Source organism: Mus caroli, unplaced genomic scaffold (assembly GCF_978045245.1).
Source record: "Mus caroli unplaced genomic scaffold, Mus_caroli_1 scaffold_15, whole genome shotgun sequence".
In the NCBI taxonomy this organism is placed as follows: domain Eukaryota; kingdom Metazoa; phylum Chordata; class Mammalia; order Rodentia; family Muridae; genus Mus; species Mus caroli.
In genome coordinates this window covers 98,437,330-98,454,790 of record NW_028227270.1, presented here as the reverse complement: position 1 = coordinate 98,454,790, position 17,461 = coordinate 98,437,330, and the positions used below count along the sequence as shown (strand labels likewise).

The 17,461-nt window shown below is 39.1% G+C and overlaps 3 pseudogenes across 1 annotated transcript; all 3 read right to left on the bottom strand.

Moving 5' to 3' along the window:
* Positions 1-893: 893 nt before the first annotated feature.
* LOC110288208 (vomeronasal type-1 receptor 4-like) lies at positions 894-6,085 on the bottom strand (annotated as a pseudogene). The gene is made up of 2 exons (XR_015045466.1): positions 5,916-6,085; positions 894-3,161 (listed from the first exon to the last, which is right to left on the bottom strand). The product of XR_015045466.1 is annotated as a vomeronasal type-1 receptor 4-like (transcript).
* Positions 6,086-9,368: 3,283 nt separating this feature from the next.
* On the bottom strand, positions 9,369-10,375 carry LOC110288206 (putative vomeronasal receptor-like protein 4; annotated as a pseudogene).
* A 1,488-nt stretch (positions 10,376-11,863) lies between these two features.
* Positions 11,864-15,959, bottom strand: LOC110288210 (putative vomeronasal receptor-like protein 4; annotated as a pseudogene).
* Between the last annotated feature and the right edge of the window lie 1,502 nt (positions 15,960-17,461).

The window sequence follows — 17,461 nt, the reverse complement described above, 5'->3', positions numbered from 1 at the left end:
CCCTTGGCCACCATGAAGCACTGAGTATATGTCCCACAGAGTACATTTGCTTACAGTCACAGCAATGAAATAGAATGATAGAGAAGTAGTTTTTGCTATGGGACTAGAAATGAAAATAGTTAAAGTCTAATGTGTGTGTGTGTGTGTGTGTGTGTCTGTGTGTGTGTCTGCGTGTGTGTGTGTCTGTGTGTGTATGTCTGTGTGTGTGTGTCTATGTGTGTCTGTGTTATGGACGGGGACTGGAGCCTGTTTTTAGGCTCCAGAGATTCCACCTGCACCTGAGATTCCAGTCTCACTTCTTGCTGCCACAGCTGCATATTATCTTGGGGAGACACAAATGATATAATAGCTTTATACAGGGTTGGGATATTTTCTTGTACAGAATTTTTGGGGTTGTCACCACATTAGATCCAGATGTGTTGGTGATGCAGCTGCATTTGTGTCTGCTATGCTCCTATAATGATGATGTGCCCAGGTGATTCATGTATATTGGTTCGCTCAATTAAATTTAGGCAGACTCATTCTTTGCACACTTTTTACCATAACTGGGCTGAACAGATGTGTTTAATGTCTTAGGAAACGTCTTAGGATAAGAAGATAACAGGAAAAATTTGAAGGTGAGAGATGTCAAGCTCTGAGTGGCCACATCTTCATATTTCTGATTATATGAGGAACCAGCCACAAGCAGGGTTCACAAATGGACGTAGTTTCTTAAGGGTGTATGCTGCATTCCACACACTGAAAGGTCTATTCTCTTCTATATTTAGATTCCACTAATTAGTAAAATCACATGGTATTTTTCTACATGCAGCTGACTTATTACATTTAGCATAATGTCTCATAGCTCCATGCAACCATGATAAAAAAAAATGATGAAATCTGAGATAAAATTTAAAATTTATGTTCTGATCAAGATTTTATTTTATTGTTTTCCAATTGGCAATGACTTTTACAGAGAAATTAAAAATATCAGCCATATGTGCCACTCAAAGTCCAGGACATCCTTGTTCATGCTGTATCAACAATTATACATCTCCTGTCTACCTTTTAAAAAAAATTTTAAATTAAATTTAAAATTTATTTTGTATATTTATGCAAGTGTTGATTTACTTTGAAAAAAGAGAAATCCACATTTTAAAAACAACACCGGAACTATAGGCAAGTATAAAATAAAAAAAAAAAACCTCATTATCTATTTTATCTCCTTTCTCCAGTATTTATTCCTGCTGAGAACTCTTATGAATATAAAACCAATGAAATGATTCAGGGCATTTAAGTTCTGTGACTGGTGCAATGGGTCACCGTTGACTGAATACACAGTAAATGTCATTCTTTCATAATTCTGTAAAATATTTTCCATGGATAGATACTTAGATATTTTAAAGTAGTCCAAAATACACTTTGGCATTAGAATTATGAAAACATATCAACAAGTACAAGATATGATATTTCTTAAACTAACAAAAACAATTACAATAATATGAATTTTGATAAAATTTACAAAATTCATCTCCATGCTTCCAGTCATGGTAGCCATAAAATCAGTTCCACAAATCTTTGTTAGACCTGTTTCCTCAGTGCTAAAGAGATGGATCAAGATTTAAGAACATTGTCTGGTCTTCTCCTAGAAACCATACAGTGGCTTAGAACAATCTCTACCTGCAGTCAGCAATTGGATGTTTGGTGTTCTCTCCAGTCTCTATAGGCACAGGACATACACATGTTGCACAGTCATCAATGCAGACAAAATATTCATTCATAGTAAATTAATACAAACATAGAAAAGTTTGTAAAAATCCCTTCAAGAGTGGCAAGTGGAGAAGGAGATATCTATACCGATGTAATTGGCTAAAGTCTTTTTCTTGCTCTCTCTTTCTCTCTCAGTTCGAGGATGTGAGTCACCAGGAAGACTGTCTGACAACAATCACATGCTTAAACTGCTTTGTGGATTTTGTCTTACCCACAATATTGGAGAATTGAGATATCTTTGACACCTATTGGACATTTAAATGAAAGTGACATTTTCTCAATTTCTCCCACTGAGCATGCCAACATCCAACCAGAAGCCCATCCTTGTGAATCAGCACCAGGGGGCCAAAAGTTGCATAACCCAGGGTAAGAAATTCTTGAGTATTTGCCATCAATGTATTGTCCCTTGAAGAGAGACTTAAAATTAGGGAATAGGTACAATCTATCCAGTAGAAGAAAACAAAACAGAGCATCAGAAGGAAGATACTTTGAGCAGCTCTCAGCTCAGGGGGAGTTCTGTAGAGAAGCTTGGAGTTCTGAAGGTAGAGGACATGCTGGTGGTGTTTGTGGAGAAGAAATACCATGTAGCCACTGGCCCCTCCCATGGCACCCTGAAACACTGCATCTCTCAGGACCATAAGAGGGAGAAAAATCCATTTTATTTCCTGACTTTCTTGCATTAAATAGCAGTAGTTGTTACTATTCTTAAGCTGTGATATATTCAGACCTGTACTTGTGATGGAATGGATGAGGTTCATACTCATTAAAGCATTGAGTATCCAAAAGTATAGGAAGAATAAAAGGATGTGCCATGTAGACCTTGGCCTTAGTCTGCTCCACCTAGATGCTCTGGGACTGATGATGATGGCCTGGACCACAGTGAGGAGACTGCTGGTGCAGATGGAGAGGCCACGGGCCACCCTCCCCAGGTAAACAATGATCTTACAACCTATGGCATCTAGAAAGTTTCTCAAACCAAAAGCTGCTACTGTCTTTGGCAGTCCTTTTGTAAGAAGGATTAGGATGTTTGTAAAAGCCAAGTGGATGAGAATAAGGTGTACAGATTTCTTCTCAGGGTTTCCCCACCAACTGAACATATAATTCACAGAAACATACATGTTCCCCAGAGTGCCAAACACAGTTATAAAGATGAAAATAATTTCTTTAATATATTTTAAAACCATTTCTCTCTTCTTAGTTAAAAAAAAACTTGTATCCAGGATGCGTAGACTTTTGAAGAAAACCTCAGTAATTCTAGACATGGATCCAATCAGCATATTTTGCAATAGCCTTTTCTGAAGTTCACAAAGCAGCCATAGACACAGTTAATGTTGCAGATTAGGTCCCTGTAATGTCTCCTGTATCCTGTGGCCTCGGGATATTTTGTGTGTGTTGACAGGTGATATAGGTATCTGATATTCAAAGCAAAATTTAAAGGAGAATAATTTTGAGCTTTGCACCTTAATTGACAACTTCAACATTGCTTCTCTCTCTCTCTCCCTCTCTCTCTCTCTCCCTCTCTCTCTCTCTCTCTCTGTCTCTCTCTCTCTCTCTGTGTAGCTGTTTGTGTATCTGTCTGTCTGAATGAATGCATTACCCTTGTTATCACTTAGCATTGTGTAATTGAATTCCAAATTCTCCTAGCCAAAATAAAATCTTCCTCTGATTCTCATTCTATTCATTTATATATGCCCAGCAAATTCCCAAAGCCCAAGGTTTGCACTGACCCCGTCTGCCTTCCCCACATCATATGTAGAAGCTGGGAAACCCTGCAGGTCAACACCTGCAGGATCTTTCATATATATATATATATACTTTAACTTTCTTATCTCTCCTCCTTTGTTTGGTATTCCTTTCTTAGAGAAACTTGAGTAGTACAATTTCTAGAATTGCTTTTGACAGCAAAGCTTTATAACTTCATTTTCTTCATCTTAATATGTTAAGTTTTTGTAGTAACCATTATGTGATTTCCATCTAAATGAATGTTTGCTAGGTATTTTTAAAGATAGTCCTCCGTGTTGAGTCAAATTGTGTAACTTTTCCCAATAAAGCCCACATTTAAAGGTGAATTACCAAAAGATGTCCTGAAAAAATAGTCCTGTGTGAAAAATTTATGTAACTACCAGGTTGCAGCCAGGAATAGTGCCTTGTAGAACTCTGGGATGTTTCCTAGGAGAGTGGGTATCAGGGGACTGTGATCCCATTGGATGACTCAGACATCTGTGACCCCAAGGTGGGACCTCAGTACATCTAATAGAACATGGAGCAAACTTGTACTAGCTGTTGCTTCTGAGAGAGGTGGAAGAAGGGGATTAGTGAGTTGTTAGGTGCTGCCCTGAAATGAATGAAGATTTTGAGTTATTGGTTCTTAATCTGTCTGTATGCAGTAGCCTACAATAGGTTGGGACACACAGTTGTGAGCAGGGACTCTCCAATCTAAGAGGTCATGGTGTCATTTTTCTCTGTGAGGCCTTGTGAGCAGCAGTTATGTCAGTTTTTCTCCTTCTACCTTTTCTTTTCCAACTTGTTTGTCAGGAAGAATGCTTTGTTCTACATCAGTTTAAGGTGATTCCAGGACTCAGACCTCTGCAGGATGTTACTATTCATGTTTAAAAGCTCCATTTTCATTTCTCAGGCACTTCTTCTAGAATCAGAGGGATTTGGATGCTTCAGTGGCTCCCTCCTGCTAACCTCACAGGATTGCCTTAAATGTCTTTGTCCTTCTGATATCATACCTGAACTTTAGGAAACTAGCCTTCTTGTGGATTTCTTTTAGGTGGCTTCATGACTCCAGAAATTTCAGTTATTCCTTTTTAACTGCCTCCCAAATAAATGCATAAATGATGCCTATACCAGTGAATTTTAGAAATCACAATACCGTTCTGAATATCTGCATATAATAAAGTAAGCTCTAGACATTAATAAAAAACTAATAAGCATTCATTATTGATTTTTAGAATGAACATTTAAAGATTGGAGTCTGAAAAAAATTGATGCAATCGATAACACCAAGTCCTGATGGAAAACACTAACATTTTTCTCTTTGTTTAATACTAGCTTTCCTGGGGCATCCTCTATTTCAAGTTGTCTATTTCCTAACTTTAAATCATATTTGAGTCCAGCCTCTGGACCTCTGGATAAATGATTCATTTCTGCTGAAGTAGTCTGTCAGAAATGATATAGGAAATTAAGTTGAAAGACAGGATGGACTTGTGTTGAGATAGATGGATGGTCCCATGATGGGTTTAACCCCACCTCCCAAATATGAGGTAGGCTGTATTCAACTATCCTGATTTTCTAAAAGCAAGCCAAAAAACAATCATACAAAACAAAAGAAAAAGATTGTTGCTCTTTGCTGCTTAGTTCTGGGGCAAAGGTAAGATGAGCTGTTTCCAGATGTAGTAGTTCACACCCTGAATCCTTACTGCAGGAATTCTCAAGATGGTCTTGATAACTGCTATACTTTATCATTTATAATTCTACACATGTACCTGGCATAAAATGACTGAAGTTGAAATAAGTATTTATAATATTAGATGATAGAATCAAGAGACTATAGGATGAATCCAGAAGGAAATCCTCCAAATGAGAAATTATAAAATTATTGTGAAAGAAAACATGTGCCCATACTTGAAAACTAGAAATACATCAGAAGTGAAAAGTACAAACTTTACAAATACCAGTGAGTCTGTTGGAGTCACAGTAAAGCTAAATGGAGTCACAAAAATGAACCTAATTGCTTTTGTAATTTTTTTTATCTTTTTTTTTTTTTGAGACAAAGCCTGCCTCTGTAAATCATTGAAAAACAATTATTTTTCCTCAGTCCCTCTAGTGCTGATTTTCCTGGGTTGTTTCATTACTGTCTCACTTTGATTATAGACATCTGAAAATCTTGTATATCATACTAATTCCTCTAATAAAGGTAAAGAGTTAAAGACCCACTCTGAGCTCTGTTCTGATTCCAGCCCAAAGATGGACAACAGTTGCCTCAGCATGTCTGTCCCATTTGTGTATCTCCAAGAACTTGTCTTCATTGATCTTTCTGGATCCAGGGATCAGGCTTGATATGGTCAGAAGAAAAGTGGAGGACCCAAAGCTCACAGAGCCTCTAAACTGCTCCCTGTCTTAATCAGAGAGAGGCTTCAGCTTTAATGCTAAGATCTTACCTCCTTGTAATCACCTGGACCTCTGTGCTGCAGACAGGCACTGGAGCAGCTCTGGGAAGGTGACACTTGCCAGGTCATATTTGTACTGCCTGGATCTGTGGGGCTCTTGTCTGCCATCAGGTACTGAAGACTTCAAGTTTCATGTTGTCACAGTGTCAGTGGGAAGGAAGGCCACTGCAGAGCCTCAGTCCCTGAAGTACAGCTGCCCTCTCTACCACAGTTACATCATCTGTTTTGCTCAGAAGTTATTTGCAGCTTCATTAGGGTTTAATTATTTTGAGAGGAAGAATGTGAAGGGAGAAAAGTAACAACTAACCATGTTTCTGTGTACTGAGCTTCCCGCATTCCCAGAGAACTGTCTGTGCTCATTTAGGCCCTGTGCTTGGTCCTTCAGTCTCTGTGAGCTCCAATGTACTTTGCTTAGGTGATTCAGAGGCCCTTGTTCTCTTTTTTACCTTCATCCTCTTAAGATGTTTCTGCCTCCTCTTTCAAGAACTTCCCTTATTCTGATGTAAGAAATTTAACTGAGACCTCCCATACAGACTCACTTTCTGACAAAATTATGCTTTGTGTTCTTATCTGCTGCTGGAGGAAGCCTCTATGATGTGGACTGGATAACACACTTATATGACTATAGAAGAATATCATTAGGAGTCATTTTATTGGTGTTTTTAAAAAAATACCAGGCATATTTGGGGTTTCCATAGGTATTTGGATTCTCTAATAAGTCTAGTCTAGTGGGAAAAACAAAATCTGCTCTTAAAGTAAACCCGGCACATTTCAATTATCCTAATAAGTTTATTTCACCATTGCTTTGGCATATTTTTCAGGCTGGACAGATTGTAGGTCAAGATTTTGTGCCAGGGTTGCTGCCCAGTTCACTCTATCTGAAGCCTGGAAGGGCATCTTCCCACATAGAAGTTGTAAGGAAGCATGGGATCCTCTGAAATTAGAGTTACATGAGGTTGTGAACCACCATGTGAGTCCTAGGAACCCAACATGAGTATTCTGTCTGATTATCAAGTGCTCTTAATTGCTAAACTTTATCTCCAGCCCCACGAACAATGATCATTATCCTTCCCATTCATATTGATAACCAGCATGGCTCAATAGAACACTAAAATCTCACAAGAATTATTTCTGTAAATTTATTTGTTTCACAACATTTCCTTCATCTGGTGTTCATATTTAACCTGTTCATGTTCTCCACACCTATGTCTAGATATGTATCATTTTGTTATTTTAGTCTCTTTAATTCCTCTCAGACACACCTTGTCTTTGTGATGTCAGTGTGTATCAAAACTATGTACACAAAAAGTTTGTGGCACATATCTTTTATTTTAAAAATGCAAGAGAATAATATAGGCAATAAAAATCCTGTATAGAACTGTATCAAGTGACACACTGACCCCTCATTCTTGTCATTACCCACTAGCGACAAAGATTATAACTCTGTGCACACTCTTGTGGTCTCTGGAGAAACAGCACTCTGTAAAAGGATGCCATAAGCTGGACAGTAATTTAGATGTTTCAAAAACCATGAGTATCTCCCAAATCCACAAGAAGGGCTGTTGCATACCTCACCCCTCCATTTTTTGAGAGTTTCAACTTTTTTACTAGAGAACTGTGTATTTGACTTCCTTGTCAGATACTGGGACTCCTTCAGGGACTTTTGAGATATTTTCATTTCTCTTCAGGTAGGAAGGGCAGTGAGCTCTTTGATAGCTTTGGTGAACAGCCCTTTTTGACCTTTTGGCTCCCAGGAAAGAGCACACACTGCAAGGATAGGTGCCTGTACTGGCTGGTTTTGTGTGTCAACTTGACACTTTCTCTGGAGTGATCACAGAGAAAGGAGCTTCAGTTGAGGAGATGCCTCCATGAGATCCAGCTGTTGGGCATTTTCTCAATTAGTGATCAAGGGGGAAAGGTCCCTTGTGGGTGGGGCCATCTCTGGGCTGGTAGTCTTTGGGTTATATAAGAGAGAAGGCTGAGCAAGCCAGGGGAAGCAAGACAGTAAAGAACATCCCTCCATGGCCTCTGCATCAGCTCCTGCTTCCTGACCTTCTTGAGTTCTGATCCTGACTTCCTTTGGTGATGAAAAGCAGTATGGAAGTGTAAGCTGAATAAACCCTTTCCTCCCCAACTTGCTTTTTGGTCATGATGTTTGTGCAGGAATAGAAACCCTGACTAAGACAGTGCCTCTCTGGGAATTAGACAAGAAATGAGACTAGAAGACTCATGGTTTGTATACATTTGGATCCTCTGTGTCCTCCTGGTCCAGACATTATAGTGTCCTCAAAACTCAATACCCTCTTTTTTTGTTGTTTTTGTTTTTGTTTTGTTTTGTTTGTTGCTTTTTGTTTGTTTCACGAAAGGGTTTCTCTGTATAGCCCTGGCTATCCTGCAACTCACTCTGTAGATCAGACTGGCTTCAAACTCAGCGGTCCACCTGCCTCTGCCTCCCAAGTGCTGGGAATAAAGACATGCGCCACCACTGCCCTGCCCTCAATATCCGCTTGACTGACAAGAGTGCAGTACATGGGCTTCAGCAAAGATCTTCCCTCCATGCTTATAGCTCCTTGTCTTGATGTCTGCTTGTAAATACCATGTGTCTGAAGAGCTGTATTGAGGGGGGACCACAAAACTCTGGAAGCAAGGCTAGAAGGCAAGGACAAGGTGTCCTAGCAAATGCCCATTTTCTGTGTAGGCACTAAGTAGTGAACAGAAGTGGGAAGTAGATATTTTGGTACACTGTTCTTGAGCTATTTACACAACCCTGGACTCAGGAATGCTGCTCTCAACTGGAGCCTTTTTTCCAAATCACAATGGCAATCTCTGAAAGATAACACTTCCCCTGTGATTTCTTATTCATTTTTTTGACCACACATCAATATCTTGACTGTGTTTGGAATTATCTTACAGGGTTTACTCTTACCTGTTCCTTAGTGATTTGTACCCAGCAATGCCAAGCACTTACTAGCTGGAGTGAATTGGATTCTATCTCTGCTCATTTCCACTTTATAAGTGACCTTCAGATAAAGTATGCTTCCTGGAATCCTTCTACTTTACTTGCTCATTGGTTTAGAATAGTCTCATGCACATAGTAAGTGCTTTGAAATAAGTAGAGGAGTCAGTGATGATGGAAGAGCAGTGGAAATACAAATTTTGCAGGAAAAGTTTGGAGGGTCTTACAAGGGTAAACCTCTAGCATGTGGAAAAATTCTAGTTTCAGGTGTCTTCATGCCCTCCTGCATTTCACTATGAAGGATGCAACAAGCTAAAATGCATGGTAGGAATTGTAGCATGGTGGAATAGTGATCATCTCGGCCCAATTCCTAGAGCCTGACTTCAATTATCTGTTTGCAAAAAATTAAATGAATTATTTTAATAAATATGTTGCTGTGATATATTAGAATGCTAAAGCATAGTCATTCCTGTATATATAGCATTACATCATAAATAACATGGTATGAAAAGGAAGTTCTTATTTCTCAAGGGACACAGTGGTGCTCTAGCAGAACAGACAGCTCTGATGATCAGGACAAAGGGTCTGAGACAAACATAACTAAGTACTAAAAATGCCTTTATATTCAGTTTGTGGAATCATGTGTCACTGTGGAACCTGTGTAGAAGGAGAAAATAAAATCTGCCCAATAAAAGAAAAGAAAACAGGTCATGAGGGTGAGAACCCTTTGGGTCACTCTGATATCTGGCCTGGAATTGTTTGCAGACCTGGAGCTATGACGGTAGAGAACACGGACATGATGTTTCTACAGATGGAGATCCATAAGCCTACTGCTCCAGCCCATCAGACCCTGGGAAATGACATCACGAAGAGCCATGAGAGAGAGCATCAGTCATTTAGCTCTGTGCCTGGCTGGCAGCATATAGCAATACACAGTAAACATCCCAACTACTGACCTGGGTGCTTTACTGCCTGCTGTGATATAGTGCAACAAGTTGGAGCTTATCAGGCAATTAATTATGCAAAGGAGTAGCAATTCAAGGAAATGCCATGGAGTATGTGGTTAGAGCTTTCTTGAAAGGGTGGTTCCAGGACTGATGGTGACAGCCTGGACCACGCTGAAGAGACAGACAGTACAGATGAAGAGGGAGGCAATGGGCAACCATTTCTAGATAAATTATAGTTTTACAACCAGCATTACCTAGGGAATTTCTGAAATTAAAAAATGTGTCCATATTTCTGACCCCTTTGCAATAAATAATGATTAATAATAATAATAATTTAATCTCTGATTCAGGTCACTTTAAATCATCTTCATGCCCAGAAATAGGACAATTCTTTTGAGAAATGCAAGCAAGCATGGTTCAGGCCTGTGGAGTTTCTGTTTTTAGGGGGGAAATGCCTAACATATTATGAAAATGCACAGAATTATTTGCTTGTAAATACTTTTGTTTTGCTCTTGTGACCCTACACCCTTTTTTGCTTTCTCTGACATGAAGACAATATTGACATTTAGACATGAACATCATGCTGATGCCTTCACAGAATATAGTTCTATGTATTCTCCATCTCTCAATTTCTTTTTATGAGAACATTCCAAAGGCAGCATCAGTCAATTTCTGCTCCATGACATTGAACATCACCTTAGATGACTCCCTTCTCAGATCTGTTTACCATCCTGTACACACTCATCTTTCAGGTAACTATTAACTTAGCAAAAATTGTAGCTCCTCAAAGAAGTATAATACTTGACAAATGAAAAAAAGGATGTGCCTATTGCTATTATTGTAAAGCACATCCATGATGAACACACAATGTTTATAAGAAATTATATGATTTGGCAGATAATTTCTCAAAATAAGGCATGTCCCTACCACTAACCACACTATAATATCATGTTCAATGATTATGTCAATATGTCTTTGATAATTTATCCATCATATTATTAGAACCATTTCAATAACATTGCATTGATTCTATTTAAGAAATTAAGCAAAGAATCTTTCATTGAAATGAATATAGAGTCAGATTAAATTCTTTGATGATAAGGAGCTGGATAATGCCCTGGAGAGCACCTGGGAATTTACAAAAGACAGTGGCTTTCAAGTGTCCATTTACTTCAGTCATTCATTAATTCACCTTGGAAAGAGCAATTCCACATTTTAAAATCAACATAGGAACTATGGACAAATAATAAATGATAGTTCACTGTTTATTTTTTCCTCTTGCTTGAATATACAGTACATGTCATTCTTTCACAGTCTTGTGAAATTCATTCTATGATTAGATAATAACAGATACTTTGAAGTAGCTTTAAAGAGCCTCACAGTACTGCTATTTAGCAAGAACAAAGTAGGGAAAAAAGATCAGAAAAATTTGAACTAACATGATTGATTACCTTACAATAAATTTTGATAAAGTTTATGAATTTTATCTGCATGTTTTAAGCCATGGTAGTAGCACTGCCAGTTTTACAAATCCTAATTAAATGACTTTTTTCATGCTGGAGAGATGGCTCAGCTGCTAAGAGCACTGGTTGGACTTCAGGGAGTCCAAGTTCAATTCACAGCAACTACACATTTCTTCAGAACTATCTGTCAAATCCAGTCTGTCACAGGACATTTGGGAATCTCTTCTAACCACTACAGGCTTCAGGCATTCACATGTTATATAGTCATAAATGCAGGCAAACAAATACAGCAATTAATACAAAAAAGTTAAAAATAAAGTCCCTTTAAAGGTAGTCAATGGAGAATGAGATTTCTATATTATTGCAATCTGCTAAGATTAACTTCAGTGCAAGGCTTCAGTAACCCACAGATGTCTAAACTGCAGTGTCGGATTTTATCTTACCTACAATATCGCAGAACTGAGAATTTTTTCTTCCTTGTTGAGCACACAAATGAGAGATATTTTCTGTTTCTTCAACTGAGCATGACAATATTTAACTAGAAGCCCATTCCTGTGAATCAGCACAAAGGGGCTAACAGTTGCATAACCAAGGGCCAGAAATTCTCAAGTATTTGCCATTTAGGTCTTGTCCCTTGAAGAGAGACTTAAAATTAGGGAAAAGGCACAATCTGTCCAGTAGAAGAAAACAAAACAGAGCATCAGAAGGAGGACACTCTGAGCAGCTCTCAGCTCAGGGGGAGTTCTGTAGAGAAGCTTGGAGTTCTAAAGGTAGAGGACATGCTGGTGGTGCTTGTGGAGAAGAAATACCATGTAGCCACTGGCACCTCCCATGGCACCCTGAAACTCTGCATCTCTCAAGACCATGAAGATAAGAAAAATCCATTTTATTTTATGACGTGGTAACATAAAATAACGATTATTGTTGCCATTCTTAATGTGTGATACATTCAGGCTTGTATTTGTGATGGAATTGATGCGGTTCTCATTTATCAAAGCATTGAGTATCCAAAAGAATAAGAGGAATGGAAGGATATGCCATGCAGACTTTGGCCTGAGCCTCCTCCACCCAGATGCTTTGGGACTGATGATGATGGCCTGGACCACAGTGAGGAGACTGCTGGTGCAGATGGAGAGGCCCTGGGTCACCCTTTCCAGGTAAGCAATGATCTTACACCCTATGTCATCTAGGAAGTTTCTCAAACCAAAAGCTACTATTGTCTTAGGCAATCATTTTTTCAAGAAGGATTATGATGTTTGTAAAAGTCAAGTGGATCAGAATAATGTGTATGGGTTTCTTCTCAGGGCTTCCCCACCAACTGAACATATAATTCACAGAAACAGACATGTTTCCCAGAATGCCAAGCACAGTCAGGAACAGAAAAACTATTTTCTTAATAAATCATTTCTTCTTTTCTTGTATGCAGGATGCTAATGCATTTTAAAGAAAGTATCAGTAATGCTGGACATAGATCTGAACAGCACATTCTATGTAATAGAATTTTCTTGTGTTCAATAGGCAGTGGTAGATGCATGTTGCACATGAAGTCTTAGAAACTCCAGCCTCTTATCCTGTGGACTCTGGATTAATGTGCCCTGACAGGTGTTTGGTAACTGGTTGATATGGAAATTTTAAAAGAGATTTTAATTTAATAGCTCTACACTGGTAAAACTGACATGTGCAAGTTTGTGTGTATGTGTGTGTGTGTGTGTGTGTGTATGTATGTATCTGTCTGTCTGTATGTCTGTCTGTCTGTCTGTCTGTCTGCATTTATGCATTTCCCTCATTAATTCTCAGCATAGTTGATTTGTACTTCAAGCTTCCCCAAACAAAATTTCTTCTTTTTTCTCTTTGTATTTCTTCATATTTCCCTACCCAATTCCTAAAGACTCAGGCTCATGCTGAACCTGTCTGCCTTCCCCACATCACACACAAATGCTGGGAAACACTGCAGCATCTCTCACATTTAGTTTCTTCACCTGTCACATCTCTCCTTTGTTCTACATTCCTTTCTTATCTGCATTTTGGTTAGCACAACAATGTCTAGATTTATGTTTGGTTACTAAATTTGTATCTTATATTTCTATATTTTAATATTTAAAAATTTTTATATTGACCATTTTGTGATTTCACTCCATAAAAATGATTACTGGGTACTTTTTTAAAGGCAGCTCTCTATGTCAAGTAAGTTGAATAATCCTTCCTGGTAGAGGCCAGCAGTTAAACCTGAATCACCATATGATATCCTGAAAAGTTCATTTAACCACCAGGTTGCAACTATGGCGGATGTCTAGCTAAGCTCTGGAGTACATGTGACCCCAAGGAATGACCTCAGGGCATCTAAGGAAGCATGAAGCGGCCATGGACCAACTGTTGCTGATAAGAGGGATGGGAGAAGGGATGGATCCCCAGGTATGGCAGTCTCTTGACATCCCATAATCAGCCTCCAAATGCTGATACCATTGCATACATTAGCAAGATTTTGCTGAAAGGACCCAGATATAGCTGTCTCTTGTGAGGCTACGCCGGGGCCTAGCAAACACAGAAGTGGATGCTCACAGTCAGCTATTGGATGGATCACAGGGCCCCCAATGGAGGAGCTAGAGAAAGTACCCAAGGAGCTAAAGGGGTCTGCAACCCTATAGTTGGAACAACATGATGAACTAACCAGTACCCCGGAGCTCTTGACTGACTCCGCTGCATATGTATCAAAAGATGGCCTAGTCAGCCATCATTGGAAAGAGAGGCCCGTTGGTTTTGCAAACTTTAGATGTTTCAATACAGGGGAACATCAGGGCCGAGAAGTGGGAGTGGGTGGGTAGGGGAGTGGGGGGGGGAGGGTATGGGGGACTTTTGGGATAGCATTGGAAATGTAAATGAGGAAAATACCTAATAAAAAAATTTTAAAAAGAGGGATGGAGAAGGGGATTCATGAGGTGTTAGCTGCTGCCATTTGATGAGTGTAGTTTACGAGTTAAGGATTCTCAACATAGCTGCATGCAGCACAGTAGGTTGAGGTATAGAGTTGTGAGCAGGGACTCTCTCATCTAAGAGTTCATGGTGGCATCTGCTTCTGTGGAGCCTTATGTCAGCTTGCTTTACAGCCTGCTACTCTTCCTGTTTCTTTTCCAACATGTTTGTCAAGCAGGATGCTTTGTTCAACATCAGTTCAAGCTGATTCCATAACTTAAGACTTTTGCATGATGTTATTGCTCAGGATGTGGAGTTCCATTTTCTTATCGTGAATAGTTTTTGTAAGCTTTGTGCACATTTACTAGAATAGGATCAATCTGGATTGCTTCAGTGTCTCCATGGGTTTGTATATTCTGAGTACTTGGAATGCCTCTGTTCCCTGCTCCCCTTCCTGTCAAACTCACAAGATTATTTAAATGTCTATACCCTGGTATTCTAACTCTTGGTATATGTGAACCCTGTTTTTTCCTTAGGTTTGTACCTAGGTGGCTTCATGACTTTGTCAATTAATGTCTTTTGTCTGCTCCCCTACAGCATCTTGGAAATCACAGCATCATCCTAAATATCTGGACACAGTGAATAATGCATTGGACATTAATACCAAGGACATATGCAGCATTAACAGATTTAACATAGAAATGAAATATTCAGTTAGTGATTGAAACCCGTACAAAACCCTGCTATCAACTCCTCCCAACTCATAATGGGAAATACTAAAAGATGGGCAGGCCTTGTGTTTAGATAGATGGGTGATATGCTGTCTGCATCTAATCCCCAAGCCTTGTGAAGGTTACAACCACCCACTCTGGTTTTCTAAAATGAAAAAAACAATAGCAAAAATAGTTTTCTACTCTTTGCTGCTTAGCAGTGGGACAAGCTCTTTCAGGATGTAGTTCATTCACAGCTCAGATCTTTACAGCAGGACTCTCAATATGGGAATGTTAACTGTTACTCTAGTGATTTATCTGTCTCCATATGCAACAGGTATGCAGGAACTAATTTCACAAGTATGCATAGTAATATGTGATAAAATCCAAAGAATGTTAGGATGGATACAGAAGGAAAAATTTTAAATTAGGAATTCATTGTTACAGTAAAGAAAACATTTGTCAGTATATAAAGCATGGAAATACATGAATAGCAGAAAAAAATACACATTTTACAAAACTAGTGACACTGTTGGAGTCACAATACTGGCAAGCATGAAGGTTAAATATAAGAATTTTGGTTTGTTTTTCTTTTGTTTTCTTATTTTTGAGACAGAATCTCCCTGTGTAAACCAGCCTAGCATTTAGCAAATATTTCAGTTTCTCTCATTCTGATTTTACAGAACTTTATCATTATGCTTGTCTCAAGTTTTTGAGTGATATCAAAAACTCTTCTATATCTTACTGATTCCTTCAAAAAACAATAAGGAGGTAATCTCAGGCAAAGAACCACCCAGAGACAGCTCTGTCCTGACTCCAGCCTAAACATGGAATGCAATGTCTCAGCATTTCTGTCCCATTTCTGTGTCTCCAGGAACTTTTGTCCTTTGATTTTTCTGGAACCAGAGACCAGCCTTGTCAGGCTAAGAGAAAAGTGGAGGATCCAAAGCTTGCAAAGACTTGCAACTATGCCCTGGCCTATTTAGAGACTTTAGCTTTAATGAATCTCTCTATAGCAAAGCTGAGGATATCTAAGATCTTACCTCCATGTTCTCCCCTGGATTTCTGTGGCACCAACAGACTCTGGAGCAGCTCTGGGAAGGTGATACTTGCCAGGTCATATTTGTACTGTCTAGATCTGTGGAGGTCTTGGCTGCCATCAGGTACTGAAGACTTCAGGTTTCATGTTGTCACAGTGTTAGGAGGAAGGAATGTCACTGCAGAGCCTCAGTCCTGAATTACAGCTGCCCTCTCCCACAATTACATCATTTGACTTGCCCTGAAGTTATTTTCAGCTTAATTAGAGTTTAATTATTTTGAGAGGAAGGATGAGAGGTAAGAAAATGAACAGCTAACTATGTTTCTGTATACTGAGCTTCCCAAGTCTCCAGAGGACCCCTTGTATATTCTGGCCCTGTGCTTGCTGCTTCAGCCTATTTTGGCTCATATGTACCTTGCTTAGTTGATTCAGAAGTCCTTTTTCTCTGGATGCTTTCCATCCTCTCTGGCTCCTGCTTTCTCGCTCTCTGGCTCTCTCTCTGTCTTCAATTTTTGAATTTTGAATTTTATTTTTAAAGTTGTACTATTTGTAGTTCTGTAATTTTAAGAACAGTAGCAGATTAATTCCTGTCATGTCAAGCCAGAGATCTCTCAGATACTGGAACACCAACCAGGCAGCATATACCAGCTGATATGAGGCCCCAGCACATATACAGCAGAGAACTGCTGGGTCTCGATTTAGTCAGAGAAGATGCACCTCTCTGGCTCTTATAGTCTTTCTGCCTCCTCTTCCAAAAGATCCCCTGTACTCTGAGGGGAGGGGTTTGATGTAGACTTCCCAGATAGATTCCCTTTCTGTCAAATATCTTCCTGTGGGTCTCTGCATATGTATTGCTTCTAGAGAAAACCTCTCTGATGATGACTAGATAACACAGTGCTCTATGACTATAGAAGAATATTATTAGGAGTCATTTTATTGAACTATATATTTTGAAGAGTAGTGTTTGGTTTTACCCTAGTTCTGTGGCCTCTCTAGTCTCTAGTTCTTAGTCACACAAGCATTGTTGGGTATGGGTTCCTTCTGTTGGAGTGGGGCCTTAAGTAACATCTGATTGGTTGCCTAGTCCCATTAGTTCTATGCCACCAGTGTCCTGGGGTATTTCCTGGCAAATTGTAGGTCAAAGGTTTTATGGCAGATGAGATAAAGGCACATTCTTGCAAGTGATGCAGCTGGGCTCCCAGGTGGCAGCCCAGACCTGGGATGATCACTGAGATTTTCTTGTCCTTCCTTACTTATTTTTTCTTCTTTTTAAGATTTCAGGTATGCTGTTAAGTTGCTAGTAGAAAATCTCTTATATTTTTGTAATATGTGTGCATTTAATGCCTTGAATTTTCCTAGTAATTATTCCATACATTTGAATATGTTGTGTATACATTTTCACTATAACTTTGGCAAGTCTTTAATTTTTCTTATTTATGTCTTGACCCATTTTTTTTCATTCTGTAGAGAGTTGATGAACTTCCATGAGTGTGTAAGCTTTTCGTTGTTACT